The sequence below is a fragment of the Symphalangus syndactylus genome, chromosome 3 (assembly GCF_028878055.3).
Source record: "Symphalangus syndactylus isolate Jambi chromosome 3, NHGRI_mSymSyn1-v2.1_pri, whole genome shotgun sequence".
NCBI lineage: Eukaryota > Metazoa > Chordata > Mammalia > Primates > Hylobatidae > Symphalangus > Symphalangus syndactylus.
Genome location: NC_072425.2, coordinates 54,372,430 through 54,394,974, shown reverse-complemented (window position 1 = coordinate 54,394,974; position 22,545 = coordinate 54,372,430). Strand labels below are relative to the sequence as shown.

Here is a 22,545-nt window from a genome sequence, read left to right as displayed (position 1 = left end):
ATACCAAACCTTCGTGGATGAGTTGAGGAGGTTTACTCAAAATGTTTCATAAAATTTGATTTAGATTTTAGAAGTCAAAGCACGAAATGAAATGGTAAATAGTTTAGCTAATGTCTATGGTACTTTGTTAATAGGTGTTAAGCGATTTTCTAATGTCGCATTACATTAGTAAATTTATGTCTGCATCTAACTTGTTTTGTTCACGAATTAAAAAGTTGACTGTTCAAACAAAATCCAAGAGCCTGCCCCTCCCATACTATGACACTTTCTTTTCCCTTCTTCCTTAAACTTATGTGATTTAGATGATGGAGCTAAACCAAGAGTTTGACATTTAGTTAACATCTTAAAACTTACTGATAGAAGAATATCATTTCTAGGCCGAGCACGGTGGCTCATGCCTATAATCCCAGCACTTGGGGAGGCCGAGGCGGGCAGATCACGAGGTCAGGAGATCGAGACTATCCTGGCTAACACGGTGAAACCCCGTCTCTATTAAAAATACAAAAAATTAGCCAGGTGTGGTGGCACGCGCCTGTAGTCCCAGCTACTCGGGAGGCTGAAGCAGGACAATTGCTTGAACCCAGGAGGCGGAGGTTGCAGTGAGCCGAGATCGTGCCCCTGCACTCCAGCCTGGGTGACAGAGTGAGACTCCATCTTAAAAAAAAAAAAATAATTTATATTAGAAATTGTTTCCCCCACCCCCCGCACCCCTCCTCCTGCAGGTGTTCTATGTGCTAAATGTGACATTCTTCAGCTGAAACACATGCAGTGACCGTTTGGTTAAGTGAGTCAAATGAGTCTACAAGGAGAAAGAGGTTCCTCTCACCTCCACTGCCACCCTCAGTTTCCAGAAATAATCTTGAGTGTTTCCTCTGCTATTTGCTTCTCTTATTTCACCATTTCCTATCTTTTCGTTGTAGATATTATCAGCTGACTTCCTTACATTAAAGATGAATATTTTGCTGTCTGATACTGTTCACCCCATTGTACCCCTAAACCCTCACTCTTCCTTTGCCCACAACCTTCTCATTTCTATGGCATAAGAAGGGGAGTTGTATGGAATGAGTGGGCCTCCATCCGGGGAAGGCAGGAGGAAATTACTTTATACTCCCTCACTGCTCCTTCAACCCACGCTGCAATTTGCTCCTATTTACTCCTCCTTGGACTCTAGAGTAACCACAAAATATTTCACATCATTTTTAGGTAACAAAAAGAATTCTGGTTACTCTATGTCACCCAATAAATTTCACGATGAAAATGTTTAGTTCACTATAGTAGTCAGAACTTCAATAGAGTTAAGCCATGCCTCCTCTTCCAGGACAGCCAGACTGCAGTAGGAAAGGAAAACAGGGTCTGACCCCTCACTTTCTCTCTTTGTCCTTTTCTTTCCTTTTTCTGCCCCTCTCCCTCCAACCAGGAAAAAAATACAGCTCCTCTGCAGAGTAAAACATTATTAATCATTTGGAGAAGGTTAATTGATAGATGAGGGTCTTGCTGTACTGCCATTGCTAGAACTGTTCAGTTGATTTCCAAGCTTGGCAGGTGTCTCTGTCTCTGTCTTTGTCTCTCTCCCTGTCTCTGTCAGTCCCTCTGGTGACTTCTTCATGGATTTTCCCATTGAAAATAACTGACTCAGCCCCTTGACCTGGGTGGTGCTTCGTGCTCAGAGCTCCTTTCACCCACATTTAATGCCCTCAGCTTCTTCTGCTAAAATAACTTTCTTCTTGGGTGAGTCCCACTTGAAACCATCATTAGACTTCCTTCTTGTTGAGTAGCTCATATCTAGTCCATTGGAAATGTACATTTATGTTAAGAAAATAAGCCAGGTGTGATAGCACATGCCTATAATCCCACCACTCTGAGAGGCCAAGACGGGAGGATTGCTTGATCCCGGGAGCTTGATACCAGCCTGGACAACAAAAGGAGACTCCATCTCTACAAAAAATTAAAAATTAGCCAGGTATGGTGGTGCCCACCTGTAGTCCCAGCTACTCAGGAGGCTGAGGTGGGAGGATCGCTTGTGCCCAGCAGTTGGAGGCTACAGTGAGCTATGATTTCTCCACTGCACTGTAGCCTGGGAAACAGAGGGAGACTCTGTCTCTTTAAAAAACAGTTTTACACTTAGAAATAAGACCTTTTTTTTTTTTTTTTTTTTTTTTTGAGATGGATTCACTCTTGTTGCCAAGGCTGGAGTGCAATGGTGCCATCTTGGCTCACTGCAACTTGCGCCTTCTGGGTTCAAGTGATTCTCTTGCCTCAGTCTCCTGAGTAGCTGCGACTACAGGCATGAGCCACCATGTCCAGCTAATTTTTTTGTATTTTTAGTAGGCCTGGCGCAGTGGCTCAAGCCTGTAATCTCAGCACTTTGGGAGGCTGAGGTGGGTGGATCACCTGAGGTCAGGAGTTAGAGACATGCCTGGCCAACATGGTGAAACCCCATCTCTACTAATAATATAGAAATTAGATTTAAGTGGGTAGCATGTTCTGTCAATGTCAAACGAGCCTCAGTGCACCCAGTCATCTTATCCACATGCTCATTTATCATGCTTTCTAGGTACACTCCACTCCTTAAATGTTCTTTGTGCCAGCCTTATCATCTCACTGGCTCCTTCACAGATTACTGAGTTGAATCAAATCTCTGATGTATGTTCATCTATGTGTTTCTATGGAAGTCATGCTTTGGACCATTTAAAAATTATATTCTATCACCTGCATCTATAAGTGTACACATCCCATATAACGTGCTTCTTTTCTCTGAATGTCCACAATTTCTCACTCTGAAATTTTTTCAAGTATAAGCTCAACACTGGCCAATTGCTTCCATTTAGATTCAAGGAAGCCACTCAGATCTCTCTGATCAGACTTCAGGTCTCTCTAAGCTGAGCCAAGTGGATATGACATTCTACTTCCTCCCTGTGAGAGGTGAACATACTCCAGTCCTCTAAATACATCTCCAAAAACTTATTTCTTGTATGTCTTAGTTCTAAGGTCCTAAGTTAGCAAACCATTTGATATGATTTGGCTCTGTGTCTCCACCCAAACCTCATCTTGATTTGTAATTTCCATAATCCCCATGTATCGAGGGAGGGACCTGGTAGGAGGTGACTGGCTCATGGGGAGGAGGATTTCTCCCATGCTGTTCTCACGATAGTGAGTGAGTTCTCATGAGATCTGATGGTTTTGTAAGAGTTTGATGGTTCTTCCCTCATATGCTCTCTCTCACCTGCTGCCATGTAAGAGTGCCTGCTTCCCCGTCCCACAGTATTCTAAGTTTCCTGAGGCCTCCCCAGCCATGTGGAACTGAGTCAATTAAACCTCTTTCCTTTACAAATTACCCAGTCTCTGGCAGTTCTTTTTTTTTTTTTTTTTTTTTTTTTTTTTTTTTTTTTTTTTTTTTTTTTTTTGAGACGGAGTCTCACTCTGTCGCCCAGGCTGGAGTGCAGTGGCGCAATCTCGGCTCACTGCAAGCTCCGCCTCCTGGGTTCACGGCATTCTCCTGCCTCAGCCTCTCCGAGTAGCTGGGACTACAGGCGCCCGCCACCACGCCCGGCTAATTTTTTTGTATTTTTAGTAGAGACGGGGTTTCACCGTGGTCTCGATCTCCTGACCTCGTGATCCACCCGCCTCGGCCTCCCAAAGTGCTGGGATTACAAGCGTGAGCCACCGCGCCCGGCCTCTGGCAGTTCTTTATAGCACTATGAAAATGGACTAATACAACATTATATATACTTTGGTTGTTGCTACGTAAATATTCAAGGTTTATAGTACAGAGGCTTTGTAAATATTATTTACAACTGAGCTAATTAATGACCTATATATAGTTATGTTGAACTATTGTCTTTTTTAGTTGCAGTTGAGAAGTCCTATGTCATTCAGATTCTTACAAAGTTATCTATGTGAGCCTTTCTTTTCCTTTTCTTTGGAAGATTTTATGATCCAGTCATTACCACTAATGGTCTGAAATTACACATGGGGTACTTTGTATGGAATAATTTTAGACTTTTTGTTCTGTCTTTTTCAGCAGTCCTTTTATTTATTATTTATTATTTTTATTTATTTATTTTTTGAGACACAGTCTTTCGCCCAGGCAGCAGTGCAATGGCGTGATTTCAGCTCACTGCAGCTTTGACCTCCTAGGCTCAAGCGATCCTCCCACCTCAGCCTCCCAAGTAGCTGGGACTACAGGTACTTGCCACCACGCCTGGCTAATGTTTGTATTTTTTGTACAGACGAGGTTTGGCCATGTTATCCAGGCTGGTCTCAAACTCCTGAGCTCAAGCAATCCTCCCACCTCGGCCTCCCAAAGTGCTGGGATTACAAATATGAGCCACCACGCCCAGCCTCAGGGATCCTTTTAAATCTGGAAACTCATATGCTTTTATTGTGGAGAATTTTCTTTAATGTTTGCTTTTCTATTTTTCCTTTTTTGTTGTTTTTAACATTATGAAATACTGAGTGTTTAGTTGAACTGCTTAGAAGTATTTATTATCTAATATTACTGCTTTTCTCATATTTTCCACGTCTGTTTCTTTAAGCCCTGACTTCTGGTAGATTTCCTTAACTTTAGCTTGCAATTATTCAATTAGATTTTATTTTAATTTATGGGTTTTAAAAAACGAATATGTATTTTTTGCATGTTTTTATAGCTACATGTTCTTGGTTCATGCATTCAATCTGCTCTTATTGAGAATATTAGTTACAGTTTTAAAAAGTCATTTTGTTCTGTTTCATGCAGTTTGTTTCCTCTGAGTTTCTCCACTCTGGTCCTTTCAGCTGGTCTTTCTTCCTCAAATGCCTGCTGATCTCTGGTTATCTCCCTGGTTAAGTGCAAGGCACGGGAAGTGTTGCTTTCCTTGCTGGGCATCTCCAGCCCATGGTTGGAGTCAACTTTCTTTCATAGAGACAACTTTCTTTTTTTTTTGAGACGGAGTCTCGCTCTGTCGCCCAGGCTGGAGTGCAGTGGCAGGATCTCAGCTCACTGCAACCTCTGCCTCCCAGGTTCAAGCGTATGATACTCCTGCCTCAGCCACTGCAACCTCTGCCTCCCAGGTTCAAGGGATTCTCCTGCCTCAGCCTCCCGAGTAGCTGGGACTACAGGCTTGCATCACCACCCCCAGCTAATTTTTGTATTTTTAGTAGATATGGGGTTTCACCATGTTGGCCAGGATGGTCTCGATCTCTTGACCTCGTGATCCACCCACCTCGGCCTCCCAAAGTGCTGGGCTTATAGGCGTGAGCCACTGCGCCCGTCCCTGGAGTCGGCTTTCTTTAGGGCTTCTCTCTGCAAGTCCTGTCTGTCAGGTAGGATAGTAACCATTCTGCCCTCTGATTTCTAATTTCTGAACACCTTCCTGGTGTAGTCTCCTCTCCTGCTCTTTGTCTTTGTGGGCATTACACATTCCCCTCCTTACTTGATCTAAGCAGATTTAGGTTTGGAAGCCCAATCTGCCATGTTTAATCAGAGGTCTTATCAATTCATTCTTCTGTCTCTAAGGTGATTGCATTGTTACTTTTGCAAAATTTAGATGCTTTGTATTTTAATCCAAAAGGACAAATCCAAAAGGGATGTCACAATTAGAATAGCAAAATTTTTTAAATTACCCTAAATAATAAAGCTTCGTGACTCTTCTACTATGCCCATTTTATATTTAAATGACTGAAAATAAGATTCGAGGCATTATTGTCTTCACAGACAACCTGGTAGACTTGGGAGCCTATTTTATTTTATTTTATTTTTAAGATGGAGTCTTGCTCTGTGGCCCAGGCTGGAGTACAATAGCACAATCTTGGCTCACTGCAACCTCCGCCTCCCAGGTTCAAGCAATTCTCCTGTCTCAGCCTCCTGAGTAGCTGGGATTACAGGTGCCTGCTACCATGCCCAGCTAATTTTTGTATTTTTAGTAGAGATGGGGTTTCACCATGTTGGTCAGGCTGGTTTCGAACTCCCGACCTCGTGATCCGCCTGCCTCGGCCTCCCAAAGTGCTGGGATTACAGGCGTGAGCCATCGCGCCCGGGCAGGGAGCCAATTTTATCAGCAGACTGTCAATCACATCATTCAATCATAATTATTTTCTCACCATTTAAAAAGGAATCAGGCCGGGTGTGGTGGCTCACTCCTGTAATCCTAACACTTTGGGAGGCCGAGGAGGGCAGATTGCCTCAGCTCAGGGGTTTGAGACCAGCCTGGGCAACATGGTGAAACCCTGTCTCTACTAAAATACAAAAAATTAGCTGGGCGTGGTGGCGTGCGCCTGTAGTCCCAGCTACTCAGTAGGCTGAGGCAGAAGAATTGCTTGAACCCGGGAGGCGGAGGTTGCAGTGAGATGAGATCGTGCCACTGCACTCCAGCCTGGCAACAGAAAGATACTCCATCTCTAAAAAAATAAAAATAAAATAAATAAATAGGAATCAGTCCTTTTCTGTACCCAACACAGGCAGCATCTCTGCAACTTCAGCTGCTATAAATCCCCTACAGTGAATTCTGTCACAGCTCAAATGAGGAGCCTGGGGGTTTTCTGTTCGCTTCTAACACAGTCTCATTTTTCCCATGTCTGTCTTTTATTTCTAGTTCATCAAGGGATCAACTATCTTGGTTCCTCTTCTGCACCTGCAGGTGAGATTCAACCTTTTCCATAACTTCTGGTCCATCTGCCATTCAGATGGGTCTCTTTCCCTCTCCTTTGGGCTCCAGGGTGTTCTCCCACCACAAAACCTCCTCCACAAAAGCTGCTCCTCATTCCCAGACAAAATGCAGGCCTCTCTACCTTCATTTCCTCTTCATTCTTTTTCTACTCTCGACTTAAACCATCTGCAAGGAAGTGATTTTGACTGAGGTTTCTTAACTTGCACACAAATTCTCATGTATTTGGGAATGTATCATTTGCATCACGAATGCCCCTGCATGCATAGATCCCAGAGAAATGCTCCAAGAAAGCCTTCTGTAAGTTATTTAAGACACATTAGCCCAGTGATTTCAGACATAAATTCCTTGCGGCTGATGATTATGGCAAGACTCCTCACATGTTGGCTGGTACCCATTTACCCGCTTCAGTGTCAAAATCCTCGTGGGGATGCAGCAGGTGGTACACAGAACTTCCAGCACCCAGCGCTAGTTGACCAACTGCCTGTCAGAGATGAACAACCTTTATATTTGTGCATTTCACATGCTGAAATAAGGTGGGTTCACATATTCCCAGAGAAAATGAGCCTCATAACATAGCCCAGTGCAGTAGGAGAAACAAAGAAATAACTATTCAAAATATGGTAGAATTTTTTTTAGGAAACATGTGCTTTGTAGAATCAACATAGATTAAAACTATGTAGGAAGAATGTAATGGTGTAGGAACAATTTTGCTTCTGGCTAGACTATAGCTCTGCCACATCCATAGGACTCACCTGTGAAACAAACAAAAGAGCTCCCATAACATCCTCTCCTGCTACAAGGACCATAGAGCCTGCATTAACAAATGGATGCTGTGCATGTTTACTTTATTTTTTTTCTTTTGCTACCAGATCTTAGATGAGGAAAGATCTTGATTCTCCAAATATGTAAGCTCACTCAGCTCTTAATAAAATCATCTATCATAGCTTAAATATTAGAATTTAAAATGAGCGAAAACATTCAAGGAAATGCAATGAGCTTCATCAGTTGTAAATTTAATGTAAGTTTTAAGAAATTGCATAACTGGTTTGAGTGTTAATTATTTTTCTAGAAACATTGTAAAGTGCCAATGCCCTTGTCTTTTGGGTAAAAACATTGTCTCTTCATCTGGAGTAGATACAATTGGATAATTGGGATCAGGACAGAGTGCAGAATTTAACATACCTGTTGGGCTTCCCACGACTAAGGTCCTTACTGGCTGCTGGAGGATGGAAGCTGTTTCCCAGCTGCCAGGGTGTGAAGGATGGTCCTGACTGCCTCCAGCAGGGGGTGCCCAGTGATCAGAAGCTAATAAATGAGGTCCATTAGGGCAGATCACCTGAAGTAAGGAGTTCGAGACCAGCCTGGCCAACATGGTGAAACCCTATCTCTACTAAAAATACAAAAATTAGCCAAGCGTGGTGGCATGTGCCTGTAATCCCAGCTACCTGGGAGGCTGAGGCTGGAAAATCACGGGAACCCAGGAGGCAGAGACTGCAGTGAGCCGAGATTGCGCCACTGTACTCCAGCCTGGGGGACAGAGCAAGACTCCGTCTCAAAAAAAAAAAAAAAAAAGAATTTGGAAGGTGGATGGTGGAGTGTGGAGCTGAGCATGTAAGCAGAGGCTGCTCTGAATTAAAGCTGCCAAATCCACATTCAAGTAGCATCCAAGAAACTCCAGTCAGAGTTCCCTTGCCTGGAGGCCAGCAGTGGCAGAGAGACTGGGCAAGTGTGCTGTGGGCCTTCTGGCAGAGTCCTCGCCTTTGTTTCTGACTCTTTCATGCCCTGAACACTTGCTTCTTCACCATCAGACTCTAAACTCCTTGCTGACCGGCTGAGTTTACTCATTTTGATCTGAGCCGAGGAATAGCAGTGACTCAGAAATCTTTAAAGTTGAAGGGCCACCCTATTAGAACATAGGCTGTGTCTGCTCAATTATAAGCATGACTTGATCAAAGCAAACTCAGCCTTAAGATACTCTATGTAGGGAGAGGTGAGGAGGCATATCTGTGATTAGGAAGCAGAGGTGGGTAGCATCAGGGAGGGTGAGGCGCTGAGCTCCACGCTCGTAAAACAAAGCAAGGCCATATCACAGTGGCTACAAACCATCTGGGTCCAACAAAATATCACTGTCAGTGGGGCCCTGGTCGCCTGCCCATGCAGTTTTGCCACAGGTCCCTGCTATTGTTATTACTGTGTCGTAAAAAAAAAAATTAGAGTCATCTCAAAAGATAAAATAATCATACACAGAAGAGAGGTTGTCCCGGGTGAGCTGTCCTAACCCAAGGTGGTTTTCATGGTTCCAGGACATTCAGTGCAAAAGTCCTGGACACAGATGCAACAATCAATATTACTTTGTTTAATCCCTTTCCATATTTAAAGCTGGGCAGAGAATGCATTAAAATTAGAATCAATCTCAACAAGAAAAGAATAGAATGACCTCGAAAATCCCTGCTTAACCTTTTTCATTTTGGCTTCCATCAACAAATGACAGCTTTCATTATCCTGGAAAGTACACTGGAATTTGTCACTAACCTACACTTTGCCAATGCAAACCTATACAATAAATTTACAGTAAAATGCAAACTTATGAAACAAATTTAGGAATAGAGAAATCATAGTATTTACAGCTTGATCAAAATGTTCTTTTTTTACCAAAAAGAAGCTGCTGGTGTAACATAAACTTGCTTTATGTTTTCTTTGTAATTTACACATTCCAATTATAATCTCAAAAAATACCTTCTTACAATCTTAGAGAAACTTACAGATAAAAAAATCTAAGGCCCAGAAAGTGAAAGTAGTTGGCCAATTTCACACAATTGAAACTGGACCAATAGCTCCTACCTCTGACCTGGAACCAAGGATGAGACAATTGGTGAACCTCATTAAAATATTGGCAGACGTGGAATTACTCCTTTTCAAAGTTAAATAATATCTCTTCAATCTTCTATTATCAAGAATTTTTAAATTGATGTCTCTCTTTTTTTAACTGCGTTATGGTCTGAATGTGTTCCTGAAAAATTTACATGTTGATGTCCAGACCCCAGTGCAATAATATTAATAGGTGGGGCCTTTAGGAGGTGATTAGGTAATAAATGAATGACGTATAACTTTTTCTACTTACAGGTAATAAATAAAACAGCCTATTTGCAAACAGTATAATGATGTACATAGAAAATTACAAGGAATCTACAAAAAAAAAAGTCTCCTACAACAAATGAGTTCTGTAATTTTATAAGATACATGATCTATATATGAGATGAATGCACTAGCAATGAACATGTGGAAACTGAAATTAAACATGCCAATAGCATATATAATTGTGATGGCAGACAACATTAAAAAATAGTTGCAAATCTAATAAAAGATGTGCAGGATCTGAACACTAAAAACTCAAAGTGCTGACAAAAAAATCAAATATTTAAATAAACAGAAAGACATTTTGCCTTCATGGACTGGAAGAATCAATATGGTACAGATGTCAATTCTCTCCAAATTAGTATACAATTTAACAGAATTTCTATCAAAATCTCAAAAATGTATTTTGTAGATATAGACAAGATTATTTTAAAAGTTACATGGTGATATTTCAGGAATATCAAAAGGCAAATACAAAATATTAAAAGGAAATAAAAGTTACATGAAAAGGCAAAGAAATTAGATCCTGAGAAAAAAAAAGAATAAAGAATAAAATGTGAGGAATCAGTCTACCAATTTCAAGACGTTTTGTCACTGCAGTAACCAGGAGTGTATAGTATTGGTGGAGAAAGCTACTCAGAGATCAACAGGACATTATAAAGAACCTAGAAATTGAGTAACTCAAATATGACTAATTGGTCTTTTGAGATGGAGTTTTGCTCTTGTCACCCAGCCTGGAGTGCAGTGGTGCAATCTTGGCTCACTGCAACCTTTGCCTTCCAGGTTCAAGCAATTCTCCTGCCTCAGCCTCCCGAGTAGCTGGGATTACAGGTGCCTGCCACCACACCCAGCTAATTTTTGTATTTTTAGTAGACATGGGGTTCCACCAGGTTGTCCAGGCTGGTCTCAAACTCCTGACCTCAGGTGATCCACCCGCCTTGACCTCCCACAGTGCTGGGATTACAGGTATGAGCCACCGCACCAGGCTAATTGGTTTCTGATAGAGTTGCAAAGAGGAAGGATAGTATTTTCAACAAATCATGTTGGAGCAATTGGATATAGATAGGCAATAAAAAAAGCAGCCCTGACATAAAGCTCATAACTTTAAAAAAAAAAATAAACTCAAAGTTGATCACAGATTTAAAGAATTAGCTATAAATTTTTTAAAGATAACATAGATCTTCCAGACCTAGGGCTTGATAAAGTGTAGACATGACACTAAAAGAGCATGATCTATTAAAAACTCAACACATTGGACCTCATCATAATCAAAATGTTCCTCTCTGAGAAAGACCCTGTGAAAAGGATGAAAAGACAGGCTATAGAGTGGGAGAAAATATTTGTGTATCACACATCTGACAGAGGCTCATACCTGGAGTGTATAAAGAACTCTCACAACTCAATGTTAAAAAGGCAAACATTTCCATTAAAAATCTGACAAAAGGGCTGGGCATGGTGGCTCATGCCTGTAATCCCAGCAGTTTGGGAGGCCAAGGTGGGCGGATCACCTGAGGTCAGGAGTTCAAGGCCAGCCTGGCCAACATGGTGAAACCCCGTCTCTACCCATTAGCAGTCGCTCCCCAAACCTCCCATCCTGCCCCAGGCCCAGACAATCACTCATCCATTTTCTGTGTCTATAGATTTGCTTTTTCTGTACATATAAATGAAATCGTATAATATGTAAGTTTTTATGTCCACCTTCCTTAACTTAGTATAATGATTTTGAGGTTCTTCCATGTTTGAGCATATGCCACTATTTTGTGCATTTTTAAATTGCTGTATAATATTTCATCATATAGATATACCAAATGGATGTATTTTCTCCATTCAGCAGTTGATAGACATTTGGTTTTTTTCAAGTTAGGACTAATATCAATAATTCTGCTAGGAACAGTCATATGTAAATCTGTATGTGAACATATACTTTCATTTTTCTTGTGTAGATTTTTAGGAATGGATTCACTGGTTTGTGGAGTTAATTTATGCTTAACCTTTTAAGAAACTACCAAACTGTTTTCCATTTCACATTCCTAATAGCATGTATGACAGTTCCATTTTCGCTATGCCCTTGCTAACACTTGTTCCCATCTGTCTTTTTGATTATAGTTATTCTAGAGGTTGCAGGCTGTATTTCATAGCAGTTTAATCTGCCTTCCCTGAATGACTCATGATGTTAAACATCTTCTCGTGTGCCTTTTGGCAACTTGTACATATTCTTAGCTGGCATGTCTATTCAAATCTTTTGCCCCTTTTCATTAGCCCTTTTGATTTTTGTTATTGAGTTATAAGAATTCTGTATATATTCTGGACATGTCTTTCATCACATATAGTATCAGAAAATAAAATATTTTCTCCTGGTGTATGGCTTGTCTTTTTATTTTCTTAAGGGTGTCTTTTGAAGCAATTTTTTAAAAATTGTGATGAAATAGATTTTTTTTGTTTAGTGCATTGTGTTTTGGTGTTGTAAATAAGAAATATTTCCTAACCTAAGGTCACAAAGACTTATGTTTCTTTCTAATAGTTTTATAGTTTTCTTTCTTACATTTAGGTCTTGATCCCTTTTGAGTTAGTTTTTGTATACAGTGTGAGGCAGGAGTCTAATTTCATTCTTTTGTATGCAGATATTTAGTTGTCCCTGCATTATTTCTTAGAAATACTATTCTTTCCCCATTAAATAATATTCTTATCAAAAATCAATTGGTCATAAATGTATGGGTTTATTTCTGAATTCTTTATTTGATTCCTTTGTTTTATACAACTGTTCTATGTCAGTATCACACTCTTGATTACTGTAGCTTTGTCATAACTTTTGAAGTTGGGAAATATGAGTCCTCCAGCTTCTTTCTTTTTCAGGATTGTTTGGCTAGATCTTTGCATTTATATGAAATAATATTCATCAGCTAGAGTATATTGCTTATGTACAGTTCTTTTTGTCTTTAGTTATGTAGTTTCCAGTCAAAACACTATTTTCCAAAGTTCCATTTTCCACTCTCTCCTGAAGTTAAGTTGTGCCATACATTTGTAATGTAGCTAGATTTATCTGCCACGGTCTGATTTTCATCCTGGTATCCCCGAACATCCTGGTTGATTTTTTTCAAATATGCTTACGTTAAAGTTCACTTTTGTGTTCAATGCATAGAGTCATGTATCCTACCCTAGTACCATACAGAACAGTTCTGTCACCCTGAAATTTCCTCCTGTTCAATTCCTTTGTAGTCAGCCATCCTCTCCTCCCACAACCAACGGCAATGAGCAATATATTTTTCATCCTATAGTTTTTCTGTTTTCCCAAATATCATATGAATAAAATCTTACTATATATCGCCTTTTGTTTCTTTCACTTAGCAAAATATGTTTGTTTCATTCATGTTGTTGAATGAATCAATCATTGTTCTCTCTTACATCATGGAATAATATTCCATTTTATGCATGTATCACACTTTATCAATTCCTCGGTTGAACAGTATCTTGATTTTTTCTCCAGTTTTTAGTAATTACAAATAAAGCTGCTATACATATTCAAATATAGAGCTTGTGCCAATTTAAGTTTTTGATTTGCTGTAGTAAATATCTTGGATTTCAGTTGGCAAATTCTACGGTAACTACATATTTAACTTTATAAGAAACAGTCACACTGTCTTCCAAAGGCAATGTATCATCTTGCAGCCCCATGAGCAATCTTATTGCTCCACATTCTTGCCAGCATTTGGTGTCATCAGTTCTTCTTTTGGATTTTAGCTATTCCGACAAGTGTAGTGATGTATCACCAAGGTATTTACTAATTTGTGTTTCCCTAATGACAAATTATGTTGAGCGTTTTTTGTTTTGTTTTTTTTTTTTTTTTGAGACGGAGTCTCACTCTGTCACCCAGGCTGGAGTGCAGTGGCGTGATCTCAGCTCACTGCAACCTCTGCCTCCTGGGTTCAAGCAATTCTTTGCCTCAGCCTCCTGAGTAGCTGAGATTACAGGTGCCCACAACCACACCCGGCTAATTTTTTGTATTTTCAGTAGAGATGGGGTTTCACCATCTTGGCCAGGCTGGTCTTGAACTCCTGACAGTGTGATCCACCTGCCTTGGCCTCCCAAAGTGCTGGGATTACAGGCATGGGCCACTGCGCCTGGCCATTGAGTGTTTTATGTATTTATTTGCCATCCATATATCTTTTGTGGTGAAGTATGTGTTCAGATCTTTTGCCCAATTTTGAAAGTTGGGTTGTTTGGTTTCTTATTTTGGGTTTTTCAGAGGTATTTATATATTGTAGATATGAGTCCTTGGTCAGACATGTGATTTGTAAATACTTGCTCGCGGTCTGTGGCTTATCTTGTAATTATTTTAACAGTTGTCCAGGAGAAAATATTTTTAATTTTGATCAAGTTTATCATAGTTTATCATATTTTTATATATTATTTTTGGTGTCATAGCTAAGAAATGTTTGCCTAATCTAAAGACAAAGATTTCTCCGAGGTTTCCTCTAAAAGTTTTATAGCTTTACCTCTTACATTTAGGGCTTCAGTTTATTTTGATTTAATTTTTGTGTATGGTATAAAATAAAGGTATATTTTTATCTCTCTCTCTGTTTTTTGTTTTTTTTTTTGAGACGGAGTCTCACTCTGTCACCCAGGCTGGAGTGCAGTGGTGCGATCTCAGCTCACTGCAACCTCCACCCCCCGGATACAAGGATTCAAGTGATTCTCCTTCCTCAGCCTCCCAAGTAGCTGGGATTACAGGCTCATGCCACCACACCCGGCTAATTTTTGTATTTTTAGTAGAGACAGGGTTTCACCATGTTGACCAGGCTGGTCTCAAACTCCTGACCTCAGGTTATCACCCCACCTCAGCCTCCCACAGTGCTGGGACTACAAGCCTGAACCACCGTGCCCAGCCTATTTTTATCTTTTCTTATTTGCATGTGTATATCTAGTTCTCCAAACATCATTTGTTGAAAAATAGTGTAATTTTCCCATGATACTGGTAATTTTTATCTTGGACTTTTTCCTGGGCTTTGCTGATAAAATTGATAGGCTCATATATGTTTTCAGTAATGTTTTATTTTCTCAGTTTCTATTTCATCCCATATTTTTTAAAAATCCTAAAAATGCTGCTGACGATTTTTTTTTTTTTTTTTTTTTTGACAGAGTCTCAATCTCTTGCCTAAGCTAGAGTGCAGTGGCGTGATCTCGGCTCACCACAACCTCCGCCTCCCAGGTTGAAGTGATTCTCCTGCCTCAGCCTCCCGAGTAGCTGGGACTCCAGGCACACGCCACTGTGCCCAGCTAATTTTTGTATTTTTAGTAGAGACGGGGTTTCACTATGTTGGCCAGGCTGTTCTTGAACTCCTGACATCGTGATCCACCCACCTCGGCCTCCCAAAGGGCTGGGATTACAGGCATGAGCCACCACGCCTGGCAGCTACTGATGATTTTTTAAAATATTTTTCAAGTTGTTATGAATCTATTCCCTATCTTAGACACTTTCTGCCTTTCCTATGAGATTCTGATTAAAAAAGAAGATAACTTTATCTGTTCTATCCGAAATCTTTACTGCTTTTCAGCTAATGCTTTGTTTTGATTTATAGTATATCCCCAGTATAAACTGTGTTTGAGTCTCTAACTTCAGTTTCTCAGCATTCTATGGCCTCTGTACAAAATCTACTAGTATGAAAGCATTAGTAGGACACACACACACACACACACGCACGCACACACACACACGTATTCCCATCCAAATACTCCTTCAGAAAATATTGCAACTGAGGAATGTGATGCCATTCCCGGGGTAAGTCTAGCCCAGTGCATCTGTATTTACACAACGTCAGCTGGAAGGATCATTTGGGTCCCAGGAGGAATATGCGTAGTCCACAGTGACATTCCTCAAGGATTTTTTTCCTTTTGCTAAAGTCTATAGAAATTATTCACTGATTGTAGCATATGATATTTAGTTTTCCTTGTTTGAATGCAATTGTGAAGGTTTTTTAAAAATGTACTTCCATAGATCTTTTGTTCATAACTTAGGATGGACTTCTCTGATAGAGTTGTCAAGCCAACATCTTAGCCCATAAGTCCTTACACTTGGAGAAAAAATAAAAAATGAAAACACTGTGACTCAGCACATTTAGCGTGGGATCAGTCAGTAGTTCAGTGTTTTCATTTCATGGCTTCCTAATGGAACTAACAGTATCGAAGGTCCTTTATATAGCACCTGGGGGATTCATGTTTTAACAAGGCAAGATGCCAAATGTCCAGTGTAATTGTGTATAATCTATCACAATGACTAAAGCTTGCACGAATAGAGAAGCACAAATTTCTCCAAAATATGTCAACTTGAGTTTCTACTGTTGAATTTTTTATGACAACACTTAAAAGCCAAATTAATTGATTTGATGTTCATGGTCTGCTGTCTGTCCTCTGGCATGATTCTTTTACTATACAACTGAGACATAGTGAGAAGAAAAATAAAGACTTCAAAAAATCCCCAAAGTGGATAAACCATGAAATATTTAAGAATGTACTATATTCTTTTTTTCTTTTTTTTTTTTTTTGAAATGGAATCTTGATCTGCCGCCCAGGCTGGAGTGCTATGGCTCAATCTCGGCTCACTGCAACCTTTGCCTCCCGGGTTCAAGCAATTCTCCTGCCTCAGCCTCCCGAGTAGCTGGGACTACATGCATGTATCACCATACCCGGCTAATTTTTGTATTTTTAGTAGAGACAGGGTTTCACCAGGTTAGTCAGGCTGGTCTTGAATTCCTGACCTCCTGATCTGCCCGCCTCGGCATCCCAAAGTGCTGGGATTACAGGCGTGAACCACTGCGCCCAGCCAATGTACTCTATTCTTTAGAAAAGTACAGCTTGGCTTAAAAAAACCAAGTAAGCAAAAGACAATGTTAAATTGTCTTACTTTTCTCCTGTAGCTGACTTAGCTATTTACTAATGTGACTTCATATTTCTTAACTTTAGCATCCATTTAGTAAAAACAAATGAACCATTGTAGTTTATTATTATTCATATATCATAAATCTTATCCCCTTAAAGTATTCATCTTAAGAGTTGTAGTATATTCATTATACAATTATCCCACTTTCTAATTCCAGAATATGTTTAGCACCTCAAAAGACACCTCACTTCTCATCCTCTAACAAGCTCTAATCTACTTTCCATTCATGTGCCTTTTCTGGACATTTCATACAAGTGGAATCATACAGTATGTGGCTGTTTTGTCTTTATTCATTCACTTAGAATATTGCTTTTAAGGTTCACTGATGTTGTATCCAAGGACCGATATGTAACAGTACTTTATTTTATGGATGAATAATACTCCTTCATGTAGATTTATCACATTTTTTGTTATTCATCAGCTGATGGTCATTTGGAATGTTTCCACTTTTGGTGATTATAAGTAATTGCTACAAACAATCATGTAGAAATTTTGGTAAGAACATATATTTCAGTACTTTGGACATATATCTAGGAGCAGAATTGCTGGATTATGTGGTAATTCTATTTTAAACTTTTATTTCTATGTTTAGAATATAAAATTCTATGTTTAACTGTGAGGAACTGCCAAAGTGGCTGTGCCATTTCACATTCCCACCACCAATCTATTTTTCAAAATTCCATTTTTAAAGCATCCTCGCTATCACTCGTTGTTTCTTTTTAACATTATAATCATACCTATCCTAGTGGATGTGAAGTGCTATCTCATGTGGGTTTGGTCTGCATCTGCCTGATAACTGATGATGTTGAGCACCTTTTAATGCACTTATTGACCACTTGTATATCTTTTTTTGAAGCAATACTCATTCAAATTCTTTGCCTATATATTTAATTGGATTATTTGTCTTTTTAATTGTAAGAGTTCTTTATATATTATTTATACTAGACCCTTTTCAGGAATATTATTTAAAATATTTTTCCATTCTCCAGATTGCCTTTTCATCTGCACTTTTTAAAATATGCGTTATTTTCCAAGAATCACAGTTTAAGCCTTAAGTGTTTGTCTTCTTTCTAACATATGGTTTTGGTTAATTTTTGGCTTTCGCAAACTAGCTAACCTCTGGGTAAGACATTTAAAAAAATTGTTTTATTTTACATGAAAGGAATTTTTAATGAGGCTATAGTTTGTATTTTTCCCTTCATACTACAACAACTACCACCTTCAATAGCATCTCTCTGTCTGCTACAGCCAGCGCCTAGACCACTGCAATCTGTGAGGCTGTTTCACAGCCACCTGTGCCCCATGGATTTAGCTCATCTCTAAAGATGCCACTGTTTAAGACACAATCACCTTTCTTATGAACACCACCATCCCCAGAGTCTCCCAATTGTTCAACTTGTCCCTGGGGCTGCCCAAGGGCCTAGGCCACCACTATCAGTTCCATTATCATGGATTCTCATACTAGTACCACCAATATTGCTATCCATCACCCCCATTCTAAAAACTACCCCAAGGCCAAGAATACACTATTCAGTATGCTAGCAGTGAACATATAACTTGGTTGCCTTATGTAGGCATTATCAACTTGTAGATTCACTAAAGGCAGGCCAATGAATATACACATTATACAGTGTTTATTTCAGTGCCTCTATGACATTTAAAACATTTTAATGTTGATACAACCATAAATAACAGATGTTTCAAAAATAGTACAGTGTGATATCCTGTACTTTTTGCCCAGTTTTCACCAATGGTAACATCTTATGTAACTCTACTACAACATCAGACTAGGAAATTGACATGGGTACAGCCTACTGGCTTTATGCAGATTTCACCAGTTTTAATTGCAATCTCTGGTACCGCCAAAAGCCAAAGAGATCAGGTAATGCAATACAAAAGAGAGCAAGAGTTTTAGACTTGAGAAGAACCTGTCCATAACTCTTCAGACTCCACAGGAAGACAAAAGATCCCAAAAAGGTGGTGACTGGTGCCTTTTTCTGTGTTCCTTAAGGGGTTTGAGTCACTAGAAGTTGCCCTGCTTCCAATTTTGCTCACCTACAATTTATTCTGAACATAGCAGCCAGAGTGACTTCCTGCATGAAGTCTCTTGGCTCTGGTTTGCAAAGCTGCATCTAGAATGGCTGCTGTCTGCTTCTCCAACTCAGTCTCCCGGCACTCAGTCTCTACTTCAACACTGTGGAGCTATTTGACCTTTTGCTTCTTGTGGTTTGTCCTGAGCGTGGTTCTGACTGCGGGCCTGTGCCATTGCTATGCCTTCTGTCTGGGAGGCTCTTTTCCCAAGATCTCTCTATGGCTTCTTCGAACTGCTCAGGACTCAGTTATCTGTCACCCCCCAGAGAGGTTTTCCCAAATCCGATGCACAGAGGTCATTACTTTATTCTGTTTTCTTTATAGTGCCATTGCTGTCTGCATTGCTTTTCTAAATCTGTTTTGTCTTCCCTTTCCCATACCAGGATGTGTGCTCTATGAGGGCAGTGACCTTCCTGGCTTTCTTTGCTGTTATATCCCAATATCTAGAAGATGGCAGGGCTTCAAAAGAAATTTGTTGAATTATAGCTGATATTTGCTGAGTGAATGATGCCATGCTACTAACATTAGAGCAGTTTCCTGGCAGCAGCCGTGTGCCTGTGTCCCCAACTTGGCATTTCCTCATGACCTGCAGGAAAGAATAGTGCTTCTTTCTCTCCACCTTCAGACCACTCACATATTCTGCCCTGGAATTAATGACTGCCATATAAAACTGACAGAGAGAACCTCCACTTCATTACTGCTATGGCCTAAATATACCATGATAAAACTAAACCAAACCCTCATTTGCTACACAGATCCTATTTTCACTGTGAAATTTAGGAAGCCAGGTCACATACTGAGGAAAATAAAACACTCTGAAATTTACTCTTTAGTATTTACTATCGACACTCAATAAATATTTAATTATAAGATAGATGATGTTACAGTTTTGAAGAATCTTATAAACATAAAAAATGGCTTTTTTGAAGTTTGTTTTTGTTTTGTTTTGTTGTTGTTTTGACAGTCTTACTCTGTCACCTGGGTTGCATTGCAGTGGCACGATCTCAGCTCACTGCAACCTCCACCTCCCAGGTTCAAGCAATTCTCCTGCCTCAGCCTCCTGAGTAGCTGGGATTACAGGCATGCGTCACCACACCCAGCTAATTTTTTGTATTTTTAGTAGAGACAGGGTTTGTCCATGTTGGTCAGGCTGGTCTCAAACTCCCGACCTCAGGTGATCTGCCTGCCTCGGCCTCCCAAAGTGCTGGGATTACAGGCCATTTCTTTTATTTCTATTAATCAGTTGGCGGTAATTTTACCCTGAAAATCTGATACTGGGTGTTAAATGGTGTTTTCATCCATTGACTATTACTCTAGAAATGGATCACTCTGCATTATAAAGAGGTCAGAAACTTTATGAAATATGCAGATTTTCACTTTTTTTTCTTGAGGGTTTCCATGATCCATGAGAACATCCACCAGTCTTTTCACAAAGGGTTATAAATGTGGGGGTGAAAATGGGTCCCCAATCCCATCAACTTTCCAGAACCATGTGAACTGCGCAAAGGTTCCTGGGGATGGTTTTGGTGGACTCTCATCAATGAACAGAGTCTAGTGCACTGGGTAAGTCCACGAGTTTATTCACCGGCCCTTGGGCAGAATGAGGGTGGGAAGTTTAGTAAGACCCACTGACCTTAGGTCTTGGAATGAGAAAATCCAGGTAAAAATCCTGGCCAAGTTATAGAGTAGCTGTGTGAGTTTTGGAAACTTTCTCTGCTTTTCTTGCCTTTACAAGGTAAAAACACTCACCTTACAGAGTTCTTGTAAGAAACTTAAAGCAACTTTCTGACCAATACATTCATTTTATAATTCAGTAAGAACATCAGATAAACCATTTATAACTCTAATCTAAAATCTCTGCTGCTCTGGCTCCAGTCCACTCTTCCCGCAGAGGCGGTGATGGCCTTGTCATCATCCTCTGTCCCCACACCTTCCCGAGGCTTCTATTTTCTGTCTAAGCAATCCCAGTTGCTTGAGCCTTCCCTCCAGGGCCTTATCTTGATTAACCACTCATAATTAAAATTAAATTTGATGAACTGGAACCAAAGCTTTTAGGTGGCTTCTTTTTATCACTTTGCTCGCTTAATTTAGTAAAATGCATAAAATGGAAAGAATATAATTTTCTACTAATTAAAGGAAGGCTGAAAAGTAATTTTCTGAATAAAAAAAGACAAACTCTCGATTCTTAATTTTCTTTGTATATCTGAATTTATTATTGTAAAAAAGAAAATCCCTTTGATACGTAAAAATCAGCTCAGATTGTCAGGAGATGTAATGAGTAGCTGCAAAAAAAGTATTCTGGAATATATTTGTCATATACCAGACTATATTTCTGATAACTGGAGAGAATACAATTTATACAAAAGTTTCATTTTATTTTTAAATTCATTTCTTAATATAAACAAATATGTATGTGAGAAAAAATTTAAATTTATCATATATATCATAAATATATATCATAAATATATATTACTTCATGATATATATCATAAATAGAAAAACTGATATCCAAATGAATTATGATTTATAAAGTTTATTTTTAATTAATCAAAAGCCTTAAATCTACGCATAAAAGGGGCTAAGCCTATGAAGCCTAGGAAGTGGCAGGAAGATAGAGGATACCTGTCAGGAGATTGAGAACTGGAAAGAATCTTTGAAATTTCCAAGTGAGGACTAAGCTCTGATTTTTTATTTTGCCCAAATTCCTATCTAAGGGGTCTAGGAAGTCATGCCCTACAAACCAAAAATTCTCATCAGATGGGTTTTATTTGACCCTATGTATCGTGACTTACTTTTCAGTCTGACTCTGGAATAACATTGCGAGACAAGGAAAAAATATTTAAGCCCAAAATATATTTCCTTGCCATACTTTGAAACTGCCTGGCAAAGTCTCTTGTGGGAAAAATCCACATCCTATAGTTAACCCCCTTTCCCCCTTGTTTTTTTTTTTTTTTTTTTTTTTTTTTGCCTTTCTTTCCAGATCCAGAAAATAATCAGCTAAGAGCCAGGCACCCTTTTAAGGTCTGATAAGAAACATTTTACAACCTGCTCTCTCTCTGAAGTCAACTATCTGAGAGATTCCTCTGCACAATAAAAGTTGGCCTCCACAACTCTTTATCTTAACCTGAACATTCCTTTCCACTGATCCCAGGTCTTCCGAAAAACTCAACAAATTGTCAACCAGAAAATGTTTAAATTTGCCTATAGCCCAGAAGCCCCTGCTTTGAGTTGTCCCGCCTTTCTGGACCAAACCAATGCATTTCTTAAATGTACTTTATTGATGCCTCATGCCTCCCGCCTCCCTAAAATGTGTAAAACCAAGCTGTACCCCGACCACCTTGGGCACATGTTCTCAGGATCTCCTGAGGGCTGTGTCATGGGCCCTGGTCACTGACATTTCGTTCAAAATAAATCTCTTAATATATTTTACAGAGTTTGACTCTTGTCGACATGAGCTAACATAGCTGAGTGAAAATGACCTGGGATATGTAAGTAACTTGAGTACTCTGAGTATGTAGCAAATTCCATTAAAGAATATAGAGCCTGTTAGTAAAACCATCCCCACAGCGTTATCAAGAATTGCTTGCTGGGTTCTGGACAAAAATATAGCTCTAATTAAGCATTAATCAGGCTGCACTTGGCTCACGTCCTTGTTACCAAAAGTTGGGTAGCACTCGATGCAGACCGCCTCTCTCCTCACTGATTCTCTGGACAGGCTTTCTGATGTTAGGATCATAAGAC

At 39.7% G+C, this 22,545-nt stretch overlaps 1 long non-coding RNA gene across 1 annotated transcript in view; it reads left to right on the top strand.

The window, feature by feature from the left end:
- LOC129478319 (uncharacterized) overlaps window positions 1-22,088 on the top strand; it is a 120,119-nt gene extending 98,031 nt beyond the window's left edge. The window contains exon 3 of the long non-coding RNA XR_008656398.2: window positions 21,785-22,088. This is a non-coding gene — a long non-coding RNA (uncharacterized lncRNA). The remainder of the gene's footprint in view (window positions 1-21,784) is intronic.
- The last annotated feature ends 457 nt before the right edge of the window (window positions 22,089-22,545 follow it).